Genomic DNA, 23,652 nt, shown 5'->3' with positions numbered 1-23,652 from the left:
GAATAAAGTTAAAAAGTGGTCTGCCCAACTCTGACATATAACAATAAAGCAAAGTGTATGCTCTGTCTCTTTGTTTGCAGGTTCCAGTGAGGTGAAGCCTATGTGTCAATGACTAGTAATTGTTTGTGACCTGTTAAAAAGTTCCAGAATTAAAAGTAATCAAACAGTTGGAGAATTAAGACCCTACTTTAGGTTACTGTTTGTTTTATTTCCTAAAATGTTATGTTTAATATAGTTTGGTGTATGGAAGAATCAAATAACAGACAGGAATTAAGTTGCTTCTATAGGAAAACGTGTGTGCTTATTTACTATTTTTCTTTAATTCTTAAGTCATCTGTTCATGTAATCGGGGTGGAATAGATGAGGTGTGGGTAGATGGGGGAGAATGTGTGCACGTTCAGGAGATTACCTATGCGTGTGCTAAATATCAATTCACTGTAATTTATAGTAAAGAATTCAGTAATTAGAAGCAGATGAGAAAGGTGCCAAATTGCTTTATGAATAATTCTTAGGTTCACTGAACTGAAAAGAAAAATACATTTTGAACCAACAAATAAATCTCTGACTTTCTTAAATGAAGCTCTGCTTTTTTTATATGAATTATGCATTATCTACATAACTTCATTTGATATGCTATGTATTTGTCCTTTAGGACATTTCCAGAAGACCTTATGCAAATGAAGGATTGTATGCTTTAAAAAGAAAAAAATGAATAAGAAATAATCCATTAAATATAAATATTTCACAAGAGAAAGAATTAAGCCCAAATGTATATTACTTAAGAGAAAACTTATGTTATATTTTGAACTTTGAGCACTTTATTGACTAAGACTCTGAAATAACTCTGTATGAGTGTAACCAATCATCAGAAATACATACATATATAATACAACCAACAAAAGAACTCTTATTATTCTTTGTAAGCAGCAAATTATTTTGAAATAAAAACAATAATGATAGTGATTCACAGTTTTATTTAACAGATAGAGTCATGTTTTTAAGTGTATTTAATCAAATTTTATTTATTATAATATGTGCCAGTTTGGATGTATTATGCCCCCAAAACACCATGTTCTTGGATGCAATCCGGTGGAGGCAGACATATTAGTGTTGATTAGGTTGGAATCTTTGGATTAGGTTTTTCCATGGAGATGTGACCCACCTAATTGTGGGTAATATCTTTGATTAGATTATTTCCATGGAGGTGTGGCCCCATGTGGGTCTTGATTTAATCATCGACATCTTATATAAGAGCTCAGAAGGAGCTCGCTGCTGCCGCCGCAAGAGACATTTTGAAGACGGCCATTGAAAGCAGACTTTTGCTATTCCAGAGTTTGCCTGGGAGGAACTAAGAGAACACTCCCAGTTGCCTGGAGAGAAATGTCCTGGTAGAAAGCCATTCCGAAACACAACCTGGGAGCAAAGGAGGAAGATGCCAGCCACGTGCCTTCCCAGATAACAGAGGTATTCCTAATGCCATTGGCCATCCTGTGAAGGTACCCTATTGTTGATGCCTTAGCTTGGACACTTTTATGGCCTTAAGACTGTAACTTTGTAACCAGATAAACCCCCTTTATAAAGGCTAATCCATTTCTGGTATTTTGCATGTAGGACAGAATTTTATATATGTATAATTCAGATATGTTGCAATTAAACTTTAAATTCATAATACAGTCAAATTTTCTCCTTGTTTTCCTACCCCATTTTCTCTGCTCTCTGAAACCATTAATGTATATATTAGGTGGAAGAAACATCTTTGATTAAATCATTGGAAATATGTGTCTTTAATTCATCTGTCCTCAATATTCATGTTTTTCCTTCTTCTTGGTAACTTTTGGAAGTACTTAACATTTTCTCACAAAATTTGAAACATTACTGAAACCATTCGGATAGTTTTCTTACCTGATAAGTGGCTAAGTATTTCATTTGGAAACACACAAAGGAACTAACCAAATGATTATGTATTCTGTGGAATAGGTTTGCATAGAACTTCGTACATAGGAAAAAGGCTCTGGAGCTGTATCTTGCACTGAACAGTATCCTAGTTATATGCTGTTAACTAAAGCTCAGTGAGAAAGATCGGATTTCCATCTCTGAAACTACTTGCCACCTCTCCTTAAAGAACATGCTTCCATCAAATTGTGGGATGGAATGGAGTACTGGTGTCCAAATCTACAGGATGTGATGCAAAGCCAGAAAAGAATGACCACAGGGAGATTATGAATGCGAATGACTAGAATAGTGGCTAGAAATACGTGAAATCAAGTTGTTTCTATCAGGTTCAGAGAGTGTCCAGCAGTACTTATTGATCAGCTACAACCAAAAGTCTATCCAGACCCAAACACCAAAAGCACTGAAAATATTACAGAATGGGAAGTGGAAAGCATTTCTTGCACCAACTTGAAATAATGTCAACTGACTCATATATGGTGCCAAAATTTTCCATAAATTTGAAGTGATATTTATCTCATTTTTATATTAATAGAATTTCAACATATTAAAAAAAACTCTTGCCCTCTGGTATCTTGGAGGTTGTCTTAATAGATGATCACAAAAATTATTTTCATTCATCTCTGTCTCTTCAAAGATGTACTTCTGTTTTCCATGAATGTCTAAGATGCATGTTTATATGTATGTACATTTCTGTATGTAAGTATGTGTGTGTGCATCTGAAAGAAATTTTCTTTTGTCAAATAAAATCAAAAAGCCAAAACAAAAAGTCATTGAGAAGTAGCATGGTTTGAGAAGTAAGCTTGGATTATTGAGGTAAAATAAAATTTGATTTCCAGCTCCTCCTATGGCTAGTAATACAAACTTGAGAATATCTCTTAGGCTGAGTTTCATGTTAATCTTGTGTAAGCAGGGAAAAATAAAATGTTTTTCATAAGGATGTTGTGAGAATCAATTAATTAAAGTATAAAAAAAGTGCCTTGTGTTCTGCCTCTGCTCCCTTTCTTCTTTCATGTCCTTTCAACTTGTATAGGGCATGATGTCACATACAGAATAAAGTCTTCTGTGGTATTTATTTTCAAATTAGGTATAACATTCTCTTTTGTTTTCCTGGTAAAAACATTGTTCTATACTGTTAACTGGATCATTCATGCAGTCTTTCTCATTTATTTAGTAAGATGATCAAAATACCTGCTGAAGCAATTTTCAGTTCTGTGGTCTTTATTGCCTACCCATGGCTTTATGATTTAGTCACTTATCAAAGTGACAGATCTAGGAAGGTCATTATTCAGGAAACAATGAAATGGCAAAAGGGAAGAACTGTGAGATGAGAACTTGAAAAGCCATTTAAATTACCAAATGAGTCAGTTCTTGAGCTATAAGGAATTCCCAGTAGTTGAACTATCAAGAGAGAGTGATCATTTACTATGAATTGCTAGACAGTATATTAAAAAATAACCTTCACCGAATGTTCTTGTTACTGCCCTGAGAAAAGCACCAAACAAGACAGAAATCATTCTTTCTCTTTAAACCTTTTAAAGTAACAAAAAGAAGCGTACTTGTAAAGAGCATGTAAATAAAGAACTGAAGGGGTAATTAAATAATTAGATGCTTATGATAACATAAAAAAATACTAACGTTTTTATTTTTTTCTTTGTGTCAGATGCTATATTAAATGAATTACCTAGCTGACATTAAAACAAGATCCCCTGAGCCACGCTGTGAGAGCGATACCTTTATTATCCTCCATTCTTAAAGGGAGTAAATAATAGCTTCGAGAAATTTAGAAACTTGCCCAAGGTTATATGACCAATAATTGGAAAAAGAAAAACAAGACCACAGAGATGTCTGATAGCAAACACTGTGGTGATGTATATATTTTTGGGACAAGCTGAGTGAAGAATAAAAATAAATAATAAACAGAATATGATGTTTGAATTAGCTTTAATGATTTTTAAAGTCCTACATATACCTATAAGACAGCTACTCCGCTGAATCACCAAGCTATTAGGAAATGTTCAGTAAAAATACAATATAGACTCTAGAACAAGGTTATATACCTAGGAAATTGAATGAGATTCCAACATATTGTTTTATTTCAAATTTAGTTTTGTATAGATAAATACTTCAACATATACTGCAACAGTTATATAATAATCTATTTTTAATATCATTGTACATCAGTAAATATTCAACTTTTGTTTTTTGGATAAACAGACTGACAGCTGCCTCTTTTACTTTACTGTCATTCATTCCTTTTTAAAATTGTATCGGTGAAAAAACAATGATACTCTTGAACAGTCAGGCATAATTAAACTTATGATATTGTATCATGACTATTATACTTCTTATCACTGCTTTGCTGCTTGTAACAGCTGCTACAATGTACTGATTCATTAGGCTATAGTTAGAAAATAAGTGCTCCTTTCCACATTATAAGTGTGGCCTAGCATTATATTTTAGTAATGAATATGTATGTACTAAGTATTTAAATTTAAATTCCTGAAAAAATATATTTTTAAGAATATGCTCCATGAAAGACTAGTTTGATGTTTTTTTGAATTAATAAATACTAATAAGTAAAGGTGGTTTGAGAGAAATCAAGGAATTAAAAGATTGAATAGGAATCAAATTGTGTATTCTGGGTTATTTAGAATAAGAAAATTAGATAATTCTTTTCTTGTTCTTTAAGACTGAAGACTTTGACCTCAGATTTTAACTCAAACCTTCAACTGAAATATTGGCCACATGAACAGAGCACTGGCAGAAAGAAGAAGCAAAGCCTAAGACATTTTTCTGACCAGATTAGAAGTTGCATATAAATCATGCAATAACATATTTTGCTACTAATTCCCAAAATATTTTAAAAAATTAAGAAAGTAAAGATTTGAAGAGTATGTTTTTCCTATAAAATTTCCTAAGTATATAGATAATGACTTTATGCCATGTCAACATAACTAGTGTATAGAAAAACAAAGCAAAAATGCAAAGAAAAAATTGGAGCGAGCTAAGCAAAATAGTAGAGATACTGAAATTCAAATAGTAAAGATTATAGGGAAAATATTAATTACTATCACTAATTTATGAGACTAAGAGGTAGGCATGAAACCTGAGGTCACGTAGCCAAGAGTTCATAACCAATGGAAGATATGATTAGAGCCCAAAGAGTTTGGGAACCAGCAAGGGAAGAGCAGCGGTAATTACTAGGGCCAATCCTTAGGTAACAGATTCATGGTTACACAATTAAAGACCAGTGTGGAGGTGACCTGGGTCAAAGTGGATTAAAGCATACGGACCAGGAGAAGATAGATACAACTGACAACTGGGGGTGTAAGCAGATGAGTGGGTGGAAGGAGAAAAATCACTTCTAGTTGCAGAGATCCTTGTGTGGTGGGGCAAATTTGAGTTAATGCTCAAAAGACCATTTTAGGGGGTAATGGTGGGAAGAGAACAGATCAGGCATAGAAAGGACATGGATACTGTGAAGAGAGCAATGCACACGTGGTACATGTGCAATAGCAATAGGTTAGCCTTGTCAAAGCATCGGATGTGTCTAAGGGAATATAGGGTTGTGAGGTTAAAAAGGTAGTTTGAAACTGAACTGTACAAGGATGCTTTCTACAAATGTGTCTTTAAGTGCATTGTTAATAAGTGTGTAATTTAATGGAGAACTATGCTGGAAGTTAAGGACAAACTAATTTAGCAGTGGTATTGAATCAGTGGCTCTGTCATTTTACGCAAATTACATTAGGCAGCTAAAATTGGATGCTTACATTTCCACTCCAAATTGACTCTAGGAAAGCCCAGAATTTAGTCATTACGTAGTGTCATGGCTTGAATCACTTATAATAACTTTTCTCATATTTTGAAAATGGTTTATTATACTCTTCTTAAAAACTTGGAGATATTGAAGATATTGTAGAGATTTACCCATTTCAGATTATAATTTTATTTAAGAGGAAAGGGAATTTAACAGAGAGAAAATAAGTAAACCACCCAGAGTAAAATAGATACCTAAGGAAAGAGGCAAAGAAAAAGCAAAACACACATGCCTCTAGAATGCCAATGTATTCTGAGGGGATATTAGGAAAAGCTAAGAGAATGGTGAATAAAACTTCAGTAATTGGCTTTAGGCAATCTTTGCAAAAATAAAATTTTAAGGACAGGAATGAGAAACAGGGGACTGTGATTCATATCTTGCTTGTTCTATGAAGCTTTCAGATCTAACCAGGATCCTAATTATATCCCATTAAAGCAGGTGACTAAAATGGAGACTCTGACAGTCAGTTGTTTTCTGAGAGGCGTTATTAATGTCACCTCCCTCGGCAGCCTTTTGGATCCTCAGGGACAATGCCTGGGTTGTAAGATTAACCTATGTTAGGGCCTGACCTTGGGAGAACTGCCCAGGGGTGGGGAAAGTTGCCTCTAGGTCCTTCCTTGAACTTGACTTCACAGTGTCTGCTTTTCAGTCTTCAAAATGATTGGAACACATGAGTGGGAGGGGAGATTGTTATATAAACTGTTTTTCCTATTTAGATGGACCAGCAGATTCTGGAAAGCCATCAAAATCTCTTCTAATCTCAAATTTCTTTGTACAATAAACATAGCTTTTATACCTCCTCAAGAGGCTCTTTTGATTATCAAGAGAACTAATTTGCATAAAGGAATTTTTAAATTAAAAAAACCTGTAAAGATATATTTTCTATCTGGCTAAATGTCTATGTAATACTCATAATTAAGTATTAGTATGCTTTAAAGATATAAAACATGAATAAAGGGTATATTCTTACATAGTAAATACATTTCTAATAATTCGTAATATGAATTAGGAAGAGTTAGAATTAGAATATAGACTACCAGGGGATAGTTTGGGTTAAACAATGGGGAGTGGATGCTTAATATGTATGGAATTTCTATTTAGGTTGATTGTAAAGGTTTGGAAATGTATGGTGGTGATGGTAGCAAATTATTGCAACTGTAATTAACAGCACTGAATTATATAGGTGAGTGTGGGTAATAGGAGAAAACTTAGATTGTATATGTTACTAGAGTAAAAATTAAAATCCAAAACAACACAGTGAACATGATGGACTATATTTAATAGTACAATATAAGAATGCTATTTCATGAATTAAAACAAATATACAATGCTAATACAATAGGATATTTTATGGGAAAAAATACAGCTAATGTAAACTATGGATGATAGTTAATAGTACTATTTTAATAATCTTTCATCAATTTTAACAAAGGTAACTGCTGTAAAAAAATAGTACAATTGCAATCATCAATTGTAACAAATGTTCCACACCAATGCCAGCTGATGGTGATGAGGTAATGTATGGGAATCCTGTATTTTTGTCATGATTGTTCTTTAAACCCACAACTTTTCTTATTAAAAAAAAAAGAAGAAATGAGCTTTCAAGCGATAAAACAACATTGAGGAATCATAAATGTATATGGCTAAGTGAAAAAAGCCAGTCTGAAAAGACAACATATTTCCAACCACGTGATGTTCTGGAAAAGGCAAAATTATAGAGTCTAAAAAGATCAGTGGTTGCCAGGGTTTCAGGAGAAAAGGAGAGGGGTGAATTGGTGAAGCACAGGGCATTTTTAGGGCAGAGAAACTATTCTGTATAATAATCTGTAATGGCTAATACATGACATTATGTATTTTTCAAAAGCCATAAAACTGTATAAAATGAAGCATAGACCCTAATGTAAACTACTGACTTTAGTTAATAATAATGTATAATCATTGATTCATCAATAGTGACAAATGTACCACATTTATGAAAGATGTTAATAACAGGGAAAACTGAGGGGAGGAGAGTTGGTGTATGGGAACTCTGTACTGTCTGCACAATATTTCTGTAAATCTAAAACTACTCTAAATAATAAAGTGTATTAAAAGTAAAAAAAGAGTTATTATGCTTTTAAAAATTATAAAACATGAATAAACAGTATATTCTTACATAATAAACATACTTCTAATAATTCATACACATATATAAGAAGATTCCATAAAGAATGATTGCATAAGGAATGATTTAAAATATTTATTATAAAAATCTGGAATTCATTTTGAGATTTTTAAAGATCATTGACATAAAAAATGTTTTAGGTTTTAAATGAACTATAATTACAATTAAAATACATTTAATTCACACTTCCAGTATGACACTTTGCTAGGCACCATGGTGTCTAAATAGAAGCACTTGGAGGCAGAAAGATAAGTGCATAAGCATGCTAAGGGCTATGCCCAAGGCACCGTCAGCATACTTGGAAAATGAGAAAAGACAGACATATTTTCAAAAAGAATAATTTGGGAAACTGTGGCATCTGAGATATGGTATAAAGAACAAACAGACTTCTAAAGAAAGTGAAAAACTGAGTGAGATTAGAAATGCAGTTAATCTTTAATGTAGCTAATTAACCAAAGACCTGGTTCCTACCTTATATTTTCCTTCTGACACTGAATTTCCAATTGCTCTATTCCAGATAATACTTCTGAAGTTTACCCCTTCTTCTCTCCCCATCTACACAGTGCTCCTCAGTTGAGCCAGTTGGCTGTCATGGCACAGATTAAATATAGACTCTTCTGTACCAACTAGTACTTGGCTTAGCTCCATCTCACAAATCAGATTTCAGCACAAGGGTGCTGTGCTTTTAAATTTCTTATTTCTTTTTCTTAAATTGAATTCTCCTTTTAACACATCAAAAGGATAGGTTTCACTACTCCCTGCCACAGAAATTTTAAAGATGAATATTATTTTTAGGTGCTGTTATAGAACAGGCAGTAACTGACAGAAAAGAGCAAAATTAACCTGCTCTGTATGTTCTCATTTTAGGGTTCTGTATTTCTGACTGTTGTATTTGAAACGGGCTCCTTACCCAAAGTAGGGTATAGAGGTCATTCTTTTAGAGTATTTGAAAAGGTTATTGCTATAAAAATACTTTCTTTTTCAGGAGGTAGAATCTTTCTGTAGCAGGAACATGGAAAATGTTGTAAGTGGGGCTCCCAAAAATGATTCTTTCCTTGGCAGAAGAAATTATGATCATGATTCTGTTCTCTTTGAAAATGATTATGCCAGTATCTTTTAAGATTACCTGCATGAAGAAAATTAAAATATCTTGTAGCTATATTTTGATCAGTCTATCATAGGGCACTAATCTATTAAAGTATAATCTGCATTTTTGTTAGTGCTTGGATATGTTGCTTGTGAGAGGTATAGTTGTAAATTGCTGCTGCACTCTGTAAAGAAAGCAAAAGGCTTACTCCATAGCCCCAAGTCCAGGGCCACAAAACAGAAAGAAAAAGAAAAGGAAGAAGAACAGAAATCCAGGAAGGACTTGGAAACAAATAAAAATACTTTAATCTTATATTTGCCACAGTGTTAAGAGTATTAAACTTAATAATTGTTTTCGTTTGCTAAAGCTGCCAAAATACAGTAGACCAGAAATGAGTTGGCTTTTACAATCTGGATTTAACTTACACATTTACAGTTCTGAGTCCATGAAACTGTCCAAATGAAGGCATCATCAAGATGATACCCAGACTCTGAAGATAGGCTGCTGGTGATCCTCAGCTCCTCGCCACATGGCATGGCACATGGCAGTTCTGCTGGTCCCTCCCTTCTCTCCCAGTTTTCACTGCTTTCAGCTTTTGGCTTCTCCATCTGTGGCTTTCTTTCTCAGCTTCTGCATCTCTTTCTCTCTCAGCTTCTCTGTCTTTTTCTTCATTTCTCAGACTCTTATAAAGGACTCCAGTAAAAGGATTTAGACCCACTTGGGGCAGGCTTCAACTGAAATAACCTAATCAAAAGGTCCTACCCACAATAAGTCTATTCCCTCAGGAATGGATTAGCTTGAAGAACAAGATCTTTTCTGGGTACGTAACAGCTTCAAACCATATCAATCAAAATCAGAAATCTCATTTAGAAAATGCCTTCATTCTATAGTCTACTTATCACAAATCTAATAATGTGATCACTCTTCTTACACTTTGTTACTATCAGAAAGATAGCAGTTGTTTCTAATGGCAGTGATTTTTTTTTTATATTGTGCTTGATTTCTTGCCAGTGTGCCAAGAACTCAGAAACAAGATTTCTGGCCAAAGTTAATAGCTGGTTTATGGTCTCTGGGAAGGATATTTCATATAGGCTTTACAACCACAGGCATTTTCCATAACCTCATCTGCTTGAAACAATATCAAGACTAACTATCAGAGAGTGCAATTCACTGCAATCTGCCTACCATGTGCTTTTTGCTGCCAATGCAGAGAAAAAAAAATGAAAGCATAAAGGAAAGATAAAATAGGAAAGCAAATGGAGGCAGAGATGAAAGTGTGAGCCCAGACATGGGGTACTCAAAATAGGAGGAAATAGAAAGGTAGAACACTAGTTGATTATCCCTGGAGGAAAACTGAGTCAAAAGTCAGGTGTGATTTTTATAGATGCTGCTCAGATGCCAACAGGGGCTTCACTGAACTTTTCCATTTGCATAGGATTGTCTCAAAACACCAAATACAAATGACTGGAGTAACTCAAACCTTTCCAAATTGTCTACTTATTCCAGGGACTTAGGCTCTTGTGCCTATTAGCATTGACTCACTTTTATTCTGATTTTTTCAGAAAAGAAGACAAGAAAGAAGGAAGGATAAAAGGAAAGAAGAATGAAGGATGCTAAGAAGCTAAGATCAATGGAGAATGAATGGTCAATAAAGACATCTCTGATCTGGTGATATGTCAACAGTGATTGGAAGGAAGTAATGGAATGAAATATATGGCTACTGGGGGAAAAGCATTGTGTCCAAAGAAAGAAACAGTGAATGCAGAGGCTCTGATGCACAGGGCATCTGTTCTTCTGCTCTGTTCTTGATGTGTTAGAGGATTAGAGGTGGCATATGGGAGAAGAAGAAGAGTCAAGGACATCTCCAAAAATTCTCATCTAAGCAAATGACAGAATGATGTAATTTTTGCTGGAGCGGGTAAGACCAAGAGAGAAACTACCTTGTGAAGGACTCTGGGATCAAAGCCAAGAAGTTGGTTTTGTATATCTTAAGACTGAAATTTTGAATGCTGTTTAGATATCCAAGTGAATTGAGAAGATTTTGTCTTGAGTTTTAAGGAGAGGTCCAGGCTGTAGATTGAATTTGAGAGTCCTTGGAATATGGAGAACACTTAAAGCCATGGGACAAAACAGAGTGTATATTGAGTGAGTTTGGCTAGAAGAGTCTGAGCCCTGAAATCGTATGATATATAAAGTTTGGGAAGATGAGGAGAATCTAGCAAAATAAAACAAGAAGACGAGACCAATAACATAACATGAGCATTAAGAATATCTTGAAGGGCATATGAAGAAAATGTTTTAGAAATAGAGTATTACAAATTTTGTGTGTAGAGTAGGAAGTCTGAAAATTTTATCATTGCATTTGGAAATAAAATAATGGGTGTTGTCAGTGAAAGAAGTATCAGTGGAGGGTAGGTCATATTGTAGTTGGTAGAGAATGGAAGGAGATCAAGTGGCCCAAGTGAGAAAATGTCTAATAAAAACTGGATTTTTCATTGTTTACTGATATTTCCAGAAGATCATAAAATAGCAAGGAGTCTAAAGGGCAAAGTGGGAAGAAAGTTTTTGTGACAAAGAGCAAACGCTCCAGCTGCAGACAGATTTATTCTTCATGATGTGTTCCCTTTCTCCTCCAGCTGTCTTTAGAAGGTGTTGGTTACTCTGTCATGTTGGAAAGGGACTGCCATTGACAACACAATGAGAAAATTTGACTGATTGATTTTTTATAAAATCTGCTTTCCTTGAATAAAGTTTGAGCCAAGACATTGTGTGACATCTATAGTGAATGATGTGCTGAATATCAATGAAAGGTATCCTAAGGTTTTGTTGGCAAAATGTCTTAGTCCCCATGACCTTAGAAGCCATGACCATGGAGAGGATCATTTTGAAACATATAAGCACTTGTTGAATTGTCAAAATGATTATAAACCCAACACTCTTGCCTGGGTATTAGAGGTTTGGAATTCCAACAAATTTTTGAGAAATAATTTACTTAACATACCTATTGTCTCCTATCTCAGATATCTCTTCCAGTGTTATTTACTCTTCAACTATTCATCTTTTTTTCTTTCCACTTTAAACTTTAAAAGTTGTGTGTGGTGTTTAACCTATGCTTTTCTCATCTTTGATGAGAGAAAAGTCCCTATGACTAACCATGTCTATAAGTAAATGTGATTTTTATCTCTTTTTCTCTCTGTACTCATGGCAGTCACAGAGGAATTTAAATTCATATGCATAAGAAATGCAATTAGGCCAAAAGACTCAGTGCTTTCTCTCAGTTCAAAGCCCCCAAAATACTACTTTCCATTATCTCCTACTCTTCATCACAACCTACCCTAACCAGAGTGCTCAGCCACCTGGGACTTCCAGCCCATGAAGAATGCAAATGACTGTTTCCTTTGGGATTCTGCTTATAGGGAAATGTTTTATAATTTGCTTATTATTTGCATTTTCTTCTCATCTGTATCCTTAATATCACAGATAGTTGCCTCTCATAATTTACATATCTTACATATTTAAACACAAATTTTGGGATAATTTAAAGAGTTTCCATCATTTCTTTAGAACTGAATATTTTAAAATCAAGAAAGAATGTTCAATTTTTAAAATTTCAGAATCTAGAAAGAACTTATATCATCCCTACAGTTATTAATAAAGAATTTCATTTTTTCTGTTTATTACTTTTAATTCCACTCCTCTGTCTTTCAGTAGGGACAAACTATTCTGAAAAATCTTCTTTATTTATAGATAACTCTTATTTTAAAATCTTTTCGCATTTCCTTCACTTGATCAAATAAGGTCAATGTATGCTTACAAAGTCATGTAATATTGAGAATGGAATACAAATAATATAAATATATACATGTGTGTTATTTTTATTTATTTGTGTGTTTATTTACTTTGATTCAAACTCTGGTAGCATATAGTCTAAAAATCATAAACAAAGACAAATGAAGAAATACACTAGGGAAGCAGAAGAAACTCATGTCAGAAGTGGGAACAAACATTTTTATATCACACTCTAGTCCTGGGGGCTGGGGACATTGGGATTGGTAGAGAATAGGGGTAATAGAAAAATACAAACTGTGTTTGGAAGAAGTTTCCATTTTACATTAATGGTACTCTTGAGCCTTAGGTTTTTGATTCAGAACCATCATCTTTGCAAGGTATGATCATCTGTTAGAATCATAATATTCTAAATACACACCACTATTATCAAAGTTAAAAGGGTTTGAGGAGTGTATGAAAGACATATTCTCCCCTAACAAAGAATTGAAAACTTAGAAAAGATGACAATCATCTTCAGGCAGAAATGGAAGAGGAATGGTAGGCAAAAAACAAAAGTAGGAAAGTAGAAATGTAAACACTGCTTGGAGTTCTCTGAGGGTATGTGTTGGATTCTGTATTTTGCTTTTGCATCCTTCACACTCACATTCTCACCTCCATTTCCAAGGACTTAATTGTTTCACAAGCTCTCACTAAATACTCATCCACTAGGACTGGATTGAATAAACCGTACCTGTAGCGATATTTAAACAATTGTTAGATTCCTTTTTGTTTCTTTGTTTGTTTATCATGTTTAGCAGGAAACAGATACCACATTCAAATAAGAAAACGTTGAGAAAGATTTAATAAGATGAGCCACATATAAAGGTATAAGCAGGGCTTAAGGAAACCACAAGGGCCATTACATGTCCACTGTGCTACTAACACCAGAGCAAATGACAAGAGTAAAGAGTGGTCACCGCACCTGAAAAGATAGAATCCTGTAGAGAAAGCTGATTGAAAAACAATGACCCCCGTTGATGGACACAGCTAGCCTACGCATGCTCAGAATCAGAGAAATAAGTGCCAAATCTCACTCCAATTCCTAACTTCAGTATCCTGTTGGGCCACCTCACTGGCTAAATCAAACTGAAAGTGAGAAGAAAGTGGAGCCCTTTGTATGGGCCGCAGTTCAGCCTCTAACTCAGAGAAGGATGGAAAACAGATCTGGAGGGGTAAACAACATTTCCAGCATACCTGTGTTCCCTAACTCTATTCTCAGACTCGGTAAATAGCAGCTAGGAGTATAGATACAGATAACTTAAAAAGGTGGGAAAAAGTTATTGTCACATCTGTGGCTCAAATCGTTTTGCTTCAAGAAGACAAAAAAATAGACGATAACTTGAGTAACCTGAGCTATGTATAAACTTACTTAATGTTTGCAAAGAAGTACCTGGCAAAATAAAACATTCTACTTACAAGAAAGCATTTTCTTTACTTTCTTCAAGTCTGAAAATTTGCTTCATAACTACTACATATTTTAGAAAATATCTATGAATTACTTATGATAGTGTGATACGAGAGATTTGAGTAAACATAAATGAAAATTCCGATGTTGGCTACTCTTAAAGATTTCACTAAGGGCTTTTCCTTTTTTTTTTTTTTTTTTTTTAACAAAGTCTATCGTTTTTCTTTTCAAATCACTGGGCCATCATACCTCTACTACCCTAAAAAAATGTAGTAAAAATTGAAAAATTAAGCTTCTTTAGACCTTCCCAACCATACTTCCACACACACAATTCAATCAAAACACTAATTGAAGATAAACTCTGTAAAATGTTATCCTCATCATTTTCTCACCCCTGGTGCAAGACATAACTCACCCAACTGTCAGCAAAAAAATATACTTTGTAAGGAAAATACAAAGAAAAGCTAATGATATATTATTATAAAATGGTTTGGTTACCCTTTGGATACATTGATATGCAAAAGAATTCAAATTTCTCCCCCGAAGTTTGTTTCTAGTCCCTGAAAAATGTGATGTAAATTGAACCAATTTTAAAATATCAGCCTAATGCTCTTTAGAGTGTTCAAATATGCTTCCCGGAGAAAACTGAAAAATATTAAAATTGATCAAGCATGGAAAATAGTTTGAAAAATATTTTTGTGATCAATTTGGGACTTTTTAAAGAGGAATTAAAATATGTAAAAGTACATACAAAAAGCCATATTTACGATTTATCCCATCAGGATTTCATATGTGATATGATTAGGATATAGGAATATTTTCCCAAAGGAAAAAGTACACAGCTCTGAGATACATGTTATCTTTATAGACTTTTGTTATTAAGAGTAGGTCAACACTAAACAATTCATATTGTTTTAAATTAAATTCAGTTTTATTGAAATATATTCACATACTATACAATCATCCCTGGTGTACAATCAACTGTTCACAGTACCATCATATAGTCATGCACTCATCACCACAATCTATTTCTGAACATTTTCCTTACATCAGAAAGAATCAGAATAAGAATAAAAAATAAAAGTAAAAAAAAGAACACCCATACCATCCCCTCCATCCCACCCGATTTGTCATTTAGTTTTTATCCCCATTTTTCTACTCATCCATCCATACACTAGATAAAGGGAGTGTGAGCCACAAGGTTTTCACAATCACACTGTCACCCCTTGTAATCTACATTATTATATAATTGTCTTCAGGAGTCCAGACTACTGGGTTGGAGTTTGGTAGTTTCAGGTATTTACTTCTAGCTATTCCAATACATTAAAACCTAGAGGTGTTATCTATATAACACATAAGAATGTCCACCAGAGTGACCTCTTGACTCCATTTGAAATCCCTCAGCCTCTGAAACTTTATTTCATTTCATTTCGCATCCCTAAACACTTCATATTTAAGGTTGAGTGTCTTATATAAATCGAAGTTTACAAAAAATCTTTTAAAGCAGCCTTATTTGGTAATCCTCCTGATTTTCCACTTTAGAAATTAAGCGTCTGTTGAGTATTGTTAGCTTTAAAATTTTCACTGCAGATAAGTCTTCACATGTTTTGGTTGTTACTTAAATCTGTCAAAATCAGTTAAGAGAAACTGATGTGATACAGGTAAATTTGACAAATGTCTCTGGGTTTAATAAATCAGATGATGACTTACCAAAAGAGGGACACACTTAAGATTTAAAAAATGTAGTAACTGCAATGTGTTGAAAACAGTTTAAATCTGTAAGTTCCTAATATTATAAATATAAGCAATAATAAAACAAGGGAAAATAGATTACTCTTATGCACCTACAGAGATTACCTATTATTCAGGCCATAAAACTAAATTCACAGTATTTGTAATCACAAATAGGGAATAATTCATCAGCTTGTGAACTGGAAAGAAAAACAAAATGCTAAATCAGTAGAAAGGAGGAAAACTTGCTAGAGAAACACAGAATCATTAAAGTTCCATTGCTACTTGGGATTCACTCTGCGAACCAAGATAAAATGTGTCTTAGATTAAGCAATCTAAGGACTGCACTTCTCCAGCAACACACTTAATGTATCTATCAGATGAGTCCATTTGAGCATATCAGTTGGATCTCTGAAACGTCTCTACAGTAGTTTTCAGAAAGGTAAAACTATCACTGTCATACAGATATAAAATTCAAAAGAATTTAAATGCATATTTGACTTATGGAAATGTATATTCTCTACCAGACAAATGTAATTTTTGTTGCCAAGAACAGAAATCACTTACATTGCCCTGGACGGGTAAAATATGCATAATCCGTTTTCTACAACTTAAATTCTATTTCTTCAAAATCTTTAAATAGCAAAGTCTTTTAAAAGTGCCCCACCCTAGAAGATCTGTTAATCCATAGAGGATCCATTAGATATCACCCAAGCATTCCATGGAAAAGACATTCAGCAATCTTGTTTTTGCATATTTTCAAGTGTTCAATGATCTTTCCGGAAAAAAAAAAAACAAACAAACAAAATAGATTATGATGAGGTCAAATCCATCCAACAGAGACACAGTTCCTAAGTCATTTATATATTCTTTAGAAGAAAAAATATTTTTCATACGCTGATGCCATCGAAATATTTCAAAGGATTGTGTATCTTTACACATCCAAGAGTTAACTCTGTCTCCCACGCTCCAATCAATATTGATCTTGAAAAGATATGCAAGCAGAAAGTCCTCTATACTTGCTAGATAGTATTTGCTGGATCTTGACAAAAGAAACGTGTGATCTTGGCTCTGTGGCTCAGAAATTCAGTTGCCTGTTCAATATCCGGTTTCTTTTACTACAATAACAGAACTTCTATATTAATGGAAGTGGTGATCTGCCCAGCTAATAAACCACATATTTGTCAGCTACTTTGAAGATCAGGGTAGCTAATGAGATGCAAATAGAGATAATTTCAGAGGGACCCAAGAAAATATTATAAACATGGGGCTGCCTTAGCTAGAAAATATTTTGCCTATAAGCATTCCTCTTCTTCCTGCTTAGAGTGTGGACTCAATTGTTGGAGTAGAAATATGAAGGAGACGAGGACATTAGTAATGATGATGAAGCAACCATACCACTTTTAGGCTGCCTATCTCTGAATAATATGCAAGAAAAATATCTTTGTGTTATTTAAGACAATGTTAGTTTGGCTCCCTGTTAGCAGCATTCAAATATAATTACTAACTGACTCCATCTCACATTTCTATAAGGTCTAAGTCATCTACACTGAGCATTTTTCATCACATACCAACCACATTTTAGAATAGAAATTGTCTTATTATAATATGAAAAATACTGGGTGTAAAAAACTAAACAGATGGGTAGGAGAAATGACAGATATTTGGAACTGACACTGAATAGAATTTGGCTGTCTTACATTTGTAAATAAGTTTTCTCACTCTCTCCCAGGAATGTTGGGCACTCTTTTGGCTCATACTGTGCAGATGTTCTTTCCTTTCTTACTGATTTAATCCTTGAGCCAAAGGGAATGTTCTACAGAGACATTATATGAGAACAAACTGTTAAACAGAAATTTTTCAAAAAGGTCTCTTCTATGGGCTTCCCAGATTGACTTAATTTCTCCCCACCATTATTCTTTTATTAAAAATTCTTAATTATTGAAAATTTCAAACATTGAGAAAATAGTATAAGAACCATTATGCAATCATTGCACATCAACAAGTATCAAATCTTTGACAATATTGATTTATCTATATACTTCTCTTTTTCCTCTCTCCCCTGAGTCATTTTGAAGTAAATTCCTGGAATCATTTTATTTCATCCATACATATTTTAGTGTGTACCTTGGAAATGTAAAAAAATTTATTTTTTTAAGTTAACTACAGTTTCACATTCCCACCAAGCATTTTAAACAATAATTCCTTAGTATTGTTTTATTATTTTTTTTTTGTATTGTATTTGTTGTAAAAATAGTTTCTCATGGGCTGGGTATCGCTAATTGAATCCCTTTGGTGTGGTTTCATATGTTCCTTCTGTTTCAGTTTTTTCCGGTAAATTGTTAAATAGTTAAATCTAGAGTTTTTATTACATTATGATCTTTATATCATTATATCCATCATTTTATTAGAAGTAGAAAATTTTATTAGAAGTAGAAAATTAGTTATATTACAATTCTATCATTCAATCTTTATTTGTAAGCTAGAATATTTCTATACAGGAAACTTCTGTCCTTAATATTTAGTAAATTTTTGGTAGTATTCACTCAGGAAAAGCAGGATAAATGATTGATTTTTTTCCTATTATTATTGTTATTTTAGTTTTCAAAAGAAATGACTTGATAACTTAAAAAAAGAATCAGCAAAATTTTCCTGAATGGGACCAGATAGTAAGTATTTTAGGGTATGTTCCGGTTTGCTAATGCTGCTAGAATGCAAAACACCAGAAATGGATCGGTTTTTATAAAAGGGGGTTTATTTGGTTACACAGTTACAGTCTTAAGGCCATAAAGAGTCCAAGGTAATGCATCGAGGATCGGGTACCTTCACTGGAGGATGGCCAATGGCGTTCAGAAAACCTCTGTTAGCTGGGAAGGCACGTGGCTGGCATCTGCTCCATAGTTCTGGTTTCAGAATGGCTTTCTCTCAGGACGTTCCTCTCTAGGCTGCAGTTCCTCAAAAATATCACTCCTAGTTGCTCTTGGGGCATTTTTCCTCTCTTAGCTTCTCTGGAGCAAAAGTCTGCTCTCAAAGGCCGTCTCCAAAATGTCTCTGTAAGCTGCAGCTTTTCTCTCAGCTCCAGTGATTTCTTCCAAGTGTCCCTCTTGGCTGTAGCTCCTCTTCAAAATGTCACTCTCAGCTGCACTGAGTTCATTCTGTTTGTCAGCTCATTTATATGGCTCCAGTGATTTAATTTAGACCCACCCTGAATGGGTGGGGTAACACCTCCATGGAAATCATCCAGTCAGAGTCATACCCCACAGTTGGGTGGGGCGCATCTCCATGGAAACCAAGAATTACAATCTAACCAACACTGGTACATCTGCCCACACAAGATTACATCAAAGATAATGGAGTTTTGGGGACATAATACATTCAAACCAGCACAGGCTACATTTAAACTTAAATTGTTTCAATTCATTTCAGTTACTAGAAGTCTTAAATTTTAAAATTCTTCCTTCTTTCACCAATGGCAGGCGCTTAGGTTAGCTGCATAATCACTTTGAAACGACCTTGCTTGTTTTCTGATATGACAAATAGTTCCAGGGTCATCATGCATATTTCCTGCCCCAAACTTGATATCAGGTATTTCTTCAAGGATCATTGGTTTCTTTTTGTAGAAAATGATATTTGGAGATCACAGTCTAGGCACTAGAGATGTTTATTGCTCCTGCCAGGTGCAAGAACATGATTTTGGTTTAGGGGCTCAAGTTTCTGAAGCTGAAAAATACCAGAATAATCTCCAACTGGAACAAGAAGTTAGAAACCAAGATAGAGTCAAGGATACATTGAAATTACCAATTGAAGTTCTCAGACAGACCATGGCTTGGAAGAATATGTTAGGAAACTTCTGGATAGTAAGGAGGTGGTAAGCAGTCCGTAGACAATTTAGCCAGCCACAATAAGCATCTTTGTAAAGAACTGATTAATACTGACCATCTAGCAGAGCAACTAGAGAAAGAGAAAAATTTTGTGGAGGATATTGCTGACAAGGAACTTGAGGAAGCAAAAATTGAAGTCATTTGCCAGCAAAATAATATAGTATTATTGGAGGATACAATAAAAAGGCTTATATCTATAATTTCAGAAACTGAAAGAGCATAAAATAGATCTCCTACCAGACTTGATTTTTTTGTCAAGACTTTAGAAACAGACAGGGATTACTACAAGAGTGAAGCTCAAAATCTGAGAAAGATGATCAGAAGTCCAAAATGCCCGTCTCCATCTTCCTGGGGTACAAATTGTGATGTAGGGCTCTTGAGGCCCACAAGAGATGGTGAAGAACTTAAATGCATGCTGGAAAAATATGAGCATCATTTGGCAGAAATTCAGGGTAATGTCAAAGTTCTTACATCTGAGAGAGGCGAGACCTTTCTTCTTTATGAACAGGCACAGGAAGAAATTACCCGACTTCGACACGAAAAATGATGAAAAACTGCAAATCTCCTAAATCAACCACAGGGCTTGCTATCCTCCAGTGGGTGGAGAAGGAAAGAGATGTAGCCTTCACTGATTTACGAAGAGTGACCACAGAATGAGATAGTCTGAGAGAAAGGCAGAAGATTCTCCAGGATAGAGCATTTAATATGAGAAGGCTCACTTGAACAGAGGATAGAGGAGCTGGAGTGTACAGTTCATAACGTAAAGAAAAATCACTTTTGTGCTTTTGGTTATAAACTGTTAAAGCCTTCCCCTTTCCCCTTTTCTGTGTTCAGAGTTATTTTATTTTTCTAAGATAGCATACTGTATAGTGTTTTTAGTCCTAAAATGTGTAAGGCGTAATTTGTCACTTTTTCACTTGTTTATTTTCTTCTAAAAATGTGAGTAAAGTCTTTTCTATGTTAGATTGCAAAGTGTGCTCTTTGTCAAACATTTGGGATACTTTCTCAGTGATCTTAGCAACTTTCGCATCCTTCTATTTCATTAAGATAATATTGTCAGAAACGGAGAAATGGCTTCTTCTACCTAAAGACCGTGTAGAGTAGAGAAAAATAGGTTGAAATGAAAACTAATGAAAAAATATATTTAAGCTGAGTCTCAATATGACTCATCACCTTTTTACTAATCAAGGATTTAAGATACTGTGAATATCTATTTGAGATACTATGACTATATAAATAGAGTTAAGGGAATTTGATTTTCTGTTACCAAATTCAATTGAAGGTATTTTTAATTCATTTGCAATACCTTGTTATGAGTTAAAAAAAAAAAAAAGCAGTAGACAGAAGAGAACAACTGTTTTCATAATCCTACTTTAGATGTGTAATTTGTTAATTTTGGGCAACAAGGAAAAACCTTTTGCAAATAAGATATATCTGCTATGATCACATTGAACCAGATTGAAAAATGTACACTTATGTGCCATGATGGCTTTTATAGAAACTTTATGCAGTGGCTTATTCTTTGTAATACACAATCCCTTGTCCATAAAACCTCACACAGTGTTCTTGTCTAACCTGGTCTTCTCTTTGTGTAAATCTTGCCATAAACCACGTTTTGTACAAAGCAAGCGTGTCTCTTTTGAAAGATTACTAAGGCTTTCCAGTGATGACTGTAACCTTGTCATCTTACTTGCATAGCTCAATGATGAACTTATGGAGCAAATGTCAAATATGACTTTGATGAAGGAAACCATGACCACTGTGGGAAAAAAAAAATGAAATCACTAGCAAGAAAGGCAATGGATACCAAAAGTGAACTTGGCAGACAAAAAGCAGAGAATAGTTCTTTGAGTTAAACTAAATTACATTTAAACAACTAGTAGTGTACTAATAGCTCTGCTTTCTGTAGGGCGCTTTATAATGAAAATTAAGATATCTGTTGACTTTAATTTCTAAGACAATTGTTATGAAGCAGTTGTAGAAACTTCAGCATACGTTAAATGATTTCCCAAAGATCAATCACACACTAGTAATGTCACACTTAACTAAATAGCAAACTTTTACTTAATCTTAATCTTGAATTTGCAAAAGCCCCAAATTTTAATTGGAATAGCTTTTTCAAAGTCCTCTGGGTAGACAGTGTATTTGATTTTGGTACTTGATTATTTAATTTCCCTTTATAACTTTAAGTTCTGTTGCATGAACAATGTAAGGAAGCATAAAGCACAGGTTTGACAATGGCTTAGAAAAAGGGTGGTTTAGAATATAATGAAAAGTCATAGCAGAGGAATAGGAATAGGTAATGGAGCTTGGCATTTCCTGCATGCTGGTATGGTAGCAGAAGAAATACCAGCTAAAGCTGCCTATAGTCAGTAAGTAGAGGGAATGAGTTTTTAAAAACTTCTATGTGAATGATTATACTTTTAGTATCTGTTGTGAGAATTAGAAGTTCTATAGATTCAAGAATGTTGAATTTAAGTGCATATATGAGTAGCTGAAAAACAGTAGTTCTTATGAGTGTGAAATATATTATTAAAACTACAGAAAATACTTTGTTTCTGTATGAATTCCTAGAGTTCCTCCTTGGTCCTTCAGGGGTTTGTGGTGCATGGGTTGTAACCACTTACCAGGAAAAATAATCAATCACATTCTTTCCCTTCACTTGTTTTTTAATTTTCTGCTTATAAGGATATTGCAAGCTCAGGTAAAACAAAAATTATAGTAACACAAGACAACAACCACAACAAAGAAGATCTTGGAAAAAGAGTATGAAGAAAATTGAAATCATCCATAATTCCACAACACAAAGAAAACTGTTGTTAACATAGATATGTTTCTAACCCAAAATTTTTCTGTGTTTATATAAGCTTTCTATATATTTGAGATCATCCTGAATAAGGTTATATATATTTGGCCACTTTCACTAAATTATATACCATAAGCATTTTCCCATGTTGTTAGAAGTTTTTTGAAAGCATTTTAGTAGTTAATTAAAATATTCCAGCAGATAAATATATAATAATAATGAGGTTTTTGTACACCTTTAGTTTCTAACAGTTTTATTCAAGTATAGTTGACATATATACAGTAAGTTGCACATATTTAAAGCATACAGTTTGATAAATTTTGACATATGTCAGACTTTAAAACCATCACTACATTCAAGATAGGGGCTGTATCTGTCACTCCCAAAAGTTTCTTTGTGCCCCTCAGTAATTTTTCCTCCCCCCACTCCCCATCCCCATCCCTGGTAAGCCCCAAGCAACTACTCATCTGTTTTTTGTCATAGAGATTTGTTTGGATTTTCTACAATTTTATATAAGTGAGATCATATAATATGTGTTCTTTTGTTGGACTCCTCTTACTCAGCATAATTATCTTGAGATTTATCTGTGTTGTCATATGTAATCAAGAGTTCATTCCTTTTTATTGCTGAATAGTATTCCACTGTATGGATATACCATGTAGACTTTTGGGTTGTTTCCAGTTTGGGGCTTGTGCCAGTTTGAAACTTATGTGTCCTAGGAAAGGCCATGTTCTTTTAACTCAGTCTTAAGGATGAGGATTTATTGTGGGTGGGACCTTTTGATTAGGTTGTTTCCATGGAGATGGGACCCTCCCCCCATTCCAGGTGGGTCTTAATTAGAACACTGGAGTCCTTAAGAGAGATGACAGCCCACACAGACCCAGACACTTGGAGGTGCTAAGATAAGAGATGAAGCCCAGAGTTTGCTCCAGGGAAGCTAAGATAGGACTCCCAGACACTTAGAAAGAAACACATTGGGA

The 23,652-nt window shown here is 34.3% G+C and overlaps 1 pseudogene; it reads left to right on the top strand.

The window, feature by feature from the left end:
- The first annotated feature begins 20,179 nt into the window (after positions 1–20,179).
- On the top strand, positions 20,180–21,722 carry LOC119530535 (annotated as a pseudogene).
- Positions 21,723–23,652: the final 1,930 nt, after the last annotated feature.

This window comes from Choloepus didactylus, chromosome 3 (genome assembly GCF_015220235.1).
Source record: "Choloepus didactylus isolate mChoDid1 chromosome 3, mChoDid1.pri, whole genome shotgun sequence".
Classification (NCBI taxonomy): domain Eukaryota; kingdom Metazoa; phylum Chordata; class Mammalia; order Pilosa; family Megalonychidae; genus Choloepus; species Choloepus didactylus.
Note: the sequence above shows the minus strand (reverse complement) of the source record. Positions and strands in the feature narration are given on the sequence as shown.